Source organism: Silurus aristotelis (assembly GCF_946808225.1).
Source record: "Silurus aristotelis genome assembly, chromosome: 1".
Classification (NCBI taxonomy): domain Eukaryota; kingdom Metazoa; phylum Chordata; class Actinopteri; order Siluriformes; family Siluridae; genus Silurus; species Silurus aristotelis.
In genome coordinates, this window is record NC_139574.1 from 25,174,053 (window position 1) to 25,183,241 (window position 9,189).

Genomic DNA, 9,189 nt, shown 5'->3' on the forward strand with positions numbered 1-9,189 from the left:
TTTCTGCTATATTTTTATTTTATGAAGCATTATAACATGTAAATTGCTTTTAATACTATATTGTTGAGACAAATAATATAAATATAATATAATATATAAATATAGATCAAAGCCCGAAATAGATCAGGTAAAACCTAGATTACATGCATTGCTAGAATTCCAACTACGTTCATTTCTGTGACTATTTAGATATGTATGATGAACAGCATTAGGTATGTTCTTGATTAAAAAGTAAACATATTTCAACATGATATGAGGTAAAAAGCCTTTGATACTTTGATCTTCATAGTGCATTAAAATAAATATTTAAATTGTAACAGCATCCAAAATAATTATAGTAATTATTATTATTATTATTTATTATAATAATTATTATTATAAAATTATATATATATATATATATATATATATATATATATATATATATATATATATATATATATATATATATATATATATATATACACTGTGTGTGTATATATACAGTGAGGAAAATAAGTATTTGAACACCCTGCTATTTTGCAAGTTCTCCCACTTAGAAATCATCGAGGGGTCTTAAATTGTCATCGTAGGTGCTGTCCACTGTGAGAGATATGATCTAAAAAAAAAAAATCCAGAAATCACAATATATGATTTTTAAACTATTTATTTGTATGATACATCTGCAAATAAGTATTTGAAAACCTGTCTATCAGCTAGAATTCTGACCCTCAAAGACATGTTAGTCTGCCTTTAAAATGTCCATCTCCACTACATTTATTATCCTAAATTAGATGCACCTGTTTGAGGTCGTTAGCCGCATAAAGACACCTGTCCACCCCATACAATCAGTAAGAATCCAACTACTAACATGGCCAAGACCAAAGAGCTGTCCAAAGACACTAGAGACAAAATTGTACACCTCCACAAGGCTGGAAAGGGCTACGGGGAAATTGCCAAGCAGCTTGGTGAAAAAAGGTCGACTGTTGGAGCAATCATTAGAAAATGGAAGAAGCTAAACATGACTGTCAATCGCCCTCGGACTGGGGCTCTATGCAAGATCTCACCTCGTGGGGTCTTAATGATCCGAAGGAAGGTGAGAAATCAGCCCAGAACTACAAGGGAGGAGCTGGTCAACGACCTGAAAAGAGCTGGGACCACCGTTTCCAAGGTTACTGTTGGTAATACACTAAGACGTCATGATTTGAAATCATGCATGGCACGGAAGGTTCCCCTGCTTAAACCAGCACATGTCCAGGCACGTCTTAAGTTTGCCAATGACCATTTGGATGATCCAGAGGAGTCATGGGAGAAAGTCATGTGGTCAGATGAGACCAAAATAGAACTTTTGGGTCATAATTCCACTAAACGTGTTTGAAGGAAGAAGAATGATGAGTACCATCCCAAGAACACCATCCCTACTGTGAAGCATGGGGGTGGTAGCATCATGCTTTATGGGTGTTTTTCTGCACATGGGACAGGGCGACTGCACTGTATTAAGGAGAGGATGACCCAGGCCATGTGTTGCGAGATTTTGGGGAACAACCTCCTTTCCTCAGTTAGAGCATTGAAGATGGGTCGAGGCTGGGTCTTCCAACATGACAATGACCCGAAGCACACAGCCAGGATAACCAAGGAGTGGCTCTGTAAGAAGCATATCAAGGTTCTGGCATGGCCTAGCCAGTCTCCAGAAGTAAACCCAATAGAGAATCTTTGAAGGGAGCTCAAACTCCGTGTTTCTCAACGACAGGCCTGAAACCTGACTGATCTAGAGAAGATCTGTGTGGAGGAGTGGGCCAAAATCCCTCCTGCAGTGTGTGCAAACCTGGTGAAAAACTACAGGAAACGTTTGACCTCTGTAATTGCAAACAAAGGCTACTGTACCAAATATTAACATTGACTTTCTCAGGTGTTCAAATACTTATTTGCAGCTGTATCATACTAATAAATAGTTAAAAAATCATACATTGTGATTTCTGGATCTTTTTTTTAGATTATGTCTCTCACAGTGGACATGCACCTCCTATGACAATTTTAGACACCTCCATGATTTCTAAGTGGGAGAACTTGCAAAATAGCACGGTGTTCAAATACTTATTTTCCTCACTGTATATACAGTGAGGAAAATAAGTATTTGAACACCCTGCTATTTTGCAAGTTCTCCCACTTAGAAATCATGGAGGGGTCTGAAATTGTCATCGTAGGTGCATGTCCACTGTGAGAGACATAATCTAAAAAAATAAATCCAGAAATCACAATGTATGATTTTTTAACTATTTATTTGTATGATACAGCTGCAAATAAGTATTTAAACACCTGAGAAAGTCAATGTTAATATTTGGTACAGGAGCCTTTGTTTGCAATTACAGAGGTCAAACGTTTCCTGTAGTTTTTCACCAGGTTTGCACACACTGCAGGAGGGATTTTGGCCCACTCCTCCACACAGATCGTCTCTAGATCAGTCAGGTTTCTGGCCTGTCGCTGAGAAACACGGAGTTTGAGCTCCCTCCAAAGATTCTCTATTGGGTTTAGGTCTGGAGACTGGCTAGGCCATGCCAGAACCTTGATATGCTTCTTACAGAGCCACTCCTTGGTTATCCTGGCTGTGTGCTTCGGGTCGTTGTCATGTTGGAAGACCCAGCCTCGACCCATCTTCAATGCTCTAACTGAGGGAAGGAGGTTGTTCCCCGAAATCTCGCAATACATGGCCCGGGTCATCCTCTCCTTAATACAGTGCAGTCACCCTGTTCCATGTGCAGAAAAACACCCCCAAAGCATGATGCTACCACCCCCATGCTTCACAGTAGGGATGGTGTTCTTGGGAAGCTACTCATCCTTCTTCTTCCTCCAAACACGTTTAGTGGAATTATGACCCAAAAGTTCTATTTTGGTCTCATCTGACCACATGACTTTCTCCCATGACTCCTCTGGATCATCCAAATGGTCATTGGCAAACCTAAGACGTGCCTGGACATGTGCTGGTTTAAGCAGGGGAACCTTCCGTGCCATGCATGATTTCAAACCATGACGTCTTAGTGTATTACCAACAGTAACCTTGGAAACGGTGGTCCCAGCTCTTTTCAGGTCATTGACCAGCTCCTCCCGTGTAGTTCTGGGCTGATTTCTCACCTTCCTTAGGATCATTGAGACCCCACGAGGTGAGATCTTGCATGAAGCCCCAGTCCGAGGGAGATTGACAGTCATGTTTAGCTTCTTCCATTTTCTAATGATTGCTCCAACAGTGGACCTTTTTTCACCAAGCTGCTTGGCAATTTCCCCGTAGCCCTTTCCAGCCTTGTGGAGGTGTACAATTTTGTCTCTAGTGTCTTTGGACATCCCTTTGGTCTTGGCCATGTTAGTGGTTGGATTCTTACTGATTGTATGGGGTGGACAGGTGTCTTTATGCAGCTAACGACCTCAAACAGGTGCATCTAATTTAGGATAATAAATGTAGTGGAGGTGGACATTTTAAAGGCAGACTAACAGGTCTTTGAGGGTCAGAATTCTAGCTGATAGACAGGTGTTCAAATACTTATTTGCAGCTGTATCATACATATAAATAGTTTAAAAATCATATATTGTGATTTCTGGATTTTTTTTTTTTAGATTATGTCTCTCACAGTGGACATGCACCTACGATGACAATTTCAGACCCCTCCATGATTTCTAAGTGGGAGAACTTGCAAAATAGCAGGGTGTTCAAATACTTATTTTCCTCACTGTATATATATATATATATATATATATATATATATATATATATATATATATATATATATATATATATATATATATATATATATCATTTTATTTTGGATGCAATCTTTTTAACAAGAAGAATCCTGTTTCTTGAAATTAAACAGGTTTTTGAATGTCCATCAACTTTACTGAAAGTGAATACAGTCTGGATCACACTGAAGAGGTCTGAATTGAAACAGATGTTGTTCTGACTATGTGTGTCTGTGAGTCACCTGCATGTTCGAATCAGTGTGTAGAACCCATGGCGCATACAACTGTTTGTTGTACGTTTGTTGAAAAATAAATCCTGTCATGCTGCCGATGTTACCACTTATCTCTTATTTCGCACCAGTGACCAGCCTTGACTCGGCTAAGGAAGAAGCAGCTTAGTTAAGTGCATTACAAAAACCACAGCACATGAATATTGCAGCTTTTCCTGACATCATGTAGGCCTGTGGGGCTATTTGTGAGGAGGACTTTATATAGAAGAGAGCTCACTTGGTGATTATGTATCTGTTGTACAGAAAATAGAGAAGCATGCATTCTTATATTGTGGATTTGCAGTTTTACCCCAAAATAAATTGGTTTGAACGTGTGTACATTTTCTAAAGTCATAAAGCTTCAGCTTGTTGGCCAACATGTAACAAAAACCTGTCGGCAGTCCAGCTGTTCCCAAGAGAAAACGACTGATTGGCTTTCTTCAAGGGAGGATTGTGGAGCTGACAGGGATGCCTGTCCCACAGCTGGCTTAGCGCTGGCTGAGCTAGAATTGAACAAGCCCACAGCTGTGTTTAGCAAAGCATAGCTATCTAATTAAAACAGGTAGGCCTTAACACAAGCAAAGCGTCCCCTGGTAGAAGCTTTCAAACAATCGTGACTACTTCATTGTCTTCAAATGATGTTGACTCATCTGGCAGCGCAACTGCAAATAATTGGGAGTAAATTTTTACGATGAAGAGACAGCACGGAACAGCCCGCAGTAGTAACTAGTGAATGTGTCGCTACCTTTATCCATTTTATACGCTCGTCAAGGAATATGTGGAACAGAGGGCTTTATTAAAGAAAACATCCATTTATCCTCCTTCGAATGTCTCGTGTGCTTGCAGGAAGCTGAAAGAATGCAGCTGCATTATTGATTACTTGGCCGTTATGCATGCTTAAGCATGTTTTTCGCCCAAACCACTGTGGCCAGTGAGAGAATGTGGCAAGCAAAAAAATAAATAAATAAATAACTAAAAGGAACTGCAGCATATGATGAAGAGAGTGATGAAATGCTGAGTTTGTGCACGCTGGCAGCAGCTGTGCAGATCTGGAGCATGAGAGGTGAGTGTACTGAGCTGCGAAACAATGTTCACAACCCAGTGGAACACTCAAGGCCAGATAGAGCAACATGATCTCAGACTGATGAGGTACTTTAGAATAGAAATTGCATTGAAAGACTCTATTATTATATTTAAGTGGTGAAAACACTTAAATAAAGCAATGTCATGCTATGCAATGTGCTGTTATGTGTATCCCGAAATATAGTATTATGACAAACAGTTTGCTAGTGTGCTCAGACTAACTCACTATGTTGTTGCTGCATACACAGGATTTTAAGGCATTAAATAAAGGTTATTTAGAGTTGGGTAATTCAGGAAGGAGAAGCATTATTGGCTACTGATATCCCATTGCAATCCATTTACCATCTATTGGTAATAATGGCACTTTTTAACCAAATTACTATTTTCATTTTTTATCCTATTTTGAATGTAACCCAAAAAATAAAAGATTATAGACATCTTTGATAATTGTGCTTCATCTTTGCAAAGCCATGATATTAAACTATGAAATTTTAATTTAACTACCAATTTTAACTATTTAAATGTAACTACCAAATGTAGTTAAATAAAAAGAAGAGGACAGAAGAAAATGGGCTATACAAATCCCTTTATTCTCCAGCTGACTCCAAAAGAGGAAATGCTTCTATCTGTTCATTCCTTGTTAAAAGGTGGACCTGTGCTAATATAAAAAATAATTAAACAATTGTATGGTACAGTCTGTACCCCATTTTTTTAAATTTGTTAATTTTTAATTTAAATCTACTAATTAGGTTCCTTGAACCAGCTACCAACCAGGGAGGACAAAGGTTTCCTCTTAAGGTGTGTGAAGGCACAACATTTATTTAATTCAGATGTTCACAATCATCTAGTGATTAGGGTTATGGTTATGGAATGGATAAGTCATCCTTCACCTCTGAAAGCAAGGCCAATTATACTCTTTTGGATTCATGACCAGGGATTTTTATCCTATTATGAATTCACACCCATGGTCTTTTAAGCTGTTACCTTTGACCTTGCCAAAATAGTACGACTTAAATAAACGACAGTATATATAAACGACAGTATATACAGTATATACTGTATATATATATATATATATATATATATATATATATATATATATATATATATATATATATATATATATATATATATATATATATATACAGTGAGGAAAATAAATATTTGAACACCCTGCTATTTTGCAAGTTCTCCCACTTAGAAATCATGGACGGGTCTGAAATTGTCATCGTAGGTGCATGTCCACTGTGAGAGACATAATCTAAAAAAAAAAAAATCCAGAAATCACAATGTATGATTTTTAAACTATTTATTTGTTTGATACAGCTGCAAATAAGTATTTGAACACCTGTCTATCAGCTAGAATTCTGACCCTCAAAGACCTGTTAGTCTGCCTTTAAAATGTCCACCTCCACTACATTTATTATCCTAAATTAGATGCACCTGTTTGAGGTCGTTAGCTGCATAAAGACACCTGTCCACCCCATACAATCAGTAAGAATCCAACTACTAACATGGCCAAGACCAAAGAGCTGTCCAAAGACACTAGAGACAAAATTGTACACCTCCACAAGGCTGGAAAGGGCTACGGGGAAATTGCCAAGCAGCTTGGTGAAAAGGGTCCACTGTTGGAGCAATCATTAGAAAATGGAAGAAGCTAAACATGACTGTCAATCTCCCTCGGACTGGGGCTCCATGCAAGATCTCACCATGTGGGGACTCAATGATCCTAAGGAAGGTGAGAAATCAGCCCAGAACTACACGGGAGGAGCTGGTCAATGACCTGAAAAGAGCTGGGACCACCGTTTCCAAGGTTACTGTTGGTAATACACTAAGACGTCATGGTTTGAAATCATGCATGGCACGGAAGGTTCCCCTGCTTAAACCAGCAAATGTCCAGGCACGTCTTAAGTTTGCCAATGACCATTTGGATGATCCAGAGGAGTCATGGGAGAAAGTCATGTGGTCAGATGATATGCTTGATATGCTCTGTAAGAAGCATATCAAGGTTCTGGCATGGCCTAGCCAGTCTCCAGACCTAAACCCAATAGAGAATCTTTGGAGGGAGCTCAAACTCCGTGTTTCTCAGCGACAGGCTAGAAACATGACTGATCTAGAGAAGATCTGTGTGGAGGAGTGGGTCAAAATCCCTCCTGCAGTGTGTGCAAACCTGGTGAAAAACTACAGGAAACGTTTGACCTCTGTAATTGCCACAAAGGCTCCTGTACCAAATATTAACATTGACTTTCTCAGGTGTTCAAATACTTATTTGCAGCTATATCATACAAATAAATAGTTAAAAAAATCATACATTGTGATTTCTGGATTTTTTTTTTTAGATTATGTCTCTCACAGTGGACATGCACCTACGATGACAATTTTAGACCCCTCCATGATTTCTAAGTGGGAGAACTTGCAAAATAGGGTTATTTTGCAAGTTATAAAAAAATAGCAGGGTGTTCAAATACTTATTTTCCTCACTGTATATATATATATATATATATACATACATACATACATACATACATACACACACACACACACACACACACACACACACACACACACACACACACACACACACACACACACACACAGTATATATGCATGCATATATACTTTTCTTTTATTGTGATTGTGGTGAGCTAAGTACATATTTTATTTAAATATATTTTATTCAACTGCAAAGGTAAATAAAAATAGCTAATATGACTGTCATAATTTACTGTGGCTTTTTGCAGTTAACAAGAGAGCTAGCAGTAAAAGCCTGCTGTAAACCTAAGAATATTATCTGTGCTTTATTATAATATGTGATGCTTATCCTTCTCCCCTGCTTTGCATTTGCAAACATGAAAATGAATGACTGAATAGGATAAGAAAATATCCTATTTCTGTCTTTCTGTTCAGACGTTCCTCTATTTGTTCTCATACATAACAGTCACTTTGAAAACGAAAGGAAATGAATCAATAATGTAGAATGTTGGAGAGAGAGAAGTTAACAGATTAGTACAAAATCAATTGAGTGTCTGAAAGTGTTACACTGAGGATTTTGAATCTGAACCGGAGAGAAGGAAACACAAACATTGCCATTTAACTCCTTACTGTATCTCTTTGCGTGAATCTCTCCTGTGGTACCTGTCGTGCAATTGAACTTCAACTAAAGAGATAGCTCAGCTGAGAGCACTTTGCAATCATCATCATCTTCATTGAGATGCTGAAGATGTCTCTGGGAGTTTTTCCTTCAACACAAGTCATTATTTCCTCTGCAAGGTAAGCACAAGGTGTTTACTTTTATTTGGTCCTTGAAATGTAATCTACAATGCAAAATCTATGTCAGTGTTATAAAAAAAAAAAAAACTGTCACAGGGCAAGTCACAAGAGCTTCTAACCTGTTAGAAAAACTTCATTCACACTCACCTTGCACTGTCAGCTTGGTAAACTTGTGCATCTTTCACACTGTCATCATGACTAGAGAGGCGAGAGAGAGTTGGGCTGATTGACTGACAGTTCGGATATTGTCAAAGAAACTATCTCTCCCAGCTAAAGGCTCTCAGAAGTAAGTGTGTGTGTGTGTGTGTGTGTGTGTGTGTGTGTGTGTGTGTGTGTGTGTGTGTGTGTGTGTGTGTGTGTGTGTGTGTGTGTGTGTGTGTGTTAGAGGTGAAGTAGGGGTATATTCCAGGCTGGCATACTTTTGTCAGAAAGGAGAGTTGTTGAGTAACAGTAGGATATAAAACAATCGCACAATAACCCAGCAAATAAATAAAATAAATTATCTATTCCTTTAGTCTCCTCTTTAGTTCTTTTCTCAGTATGCTGTTGGTATACAAACAAAAATAGTACAGTTTTTTGCAGGGGCATTGTGTCTAAATGTTTGTATTTGTGCTGTAAATGTGAAATAACACATTTAAGAAGGGTTATACAGACTTATCCAAGGACTGCAGATTACAGAAGTCCTAACCCTCCTGCTGTGCCATTCAATCAACAAACTAAACACCAGATTCATCCTGCAGGGCTGCTTTTGTTCTAGGTTTTGCAGCATTGTTATTAAAAGTTAAAAAGAAATAAATATGCTAATAAAGTTAAAAGGTAACCCATAATAATCCTTAACACAATGACCTTGTAATTACAT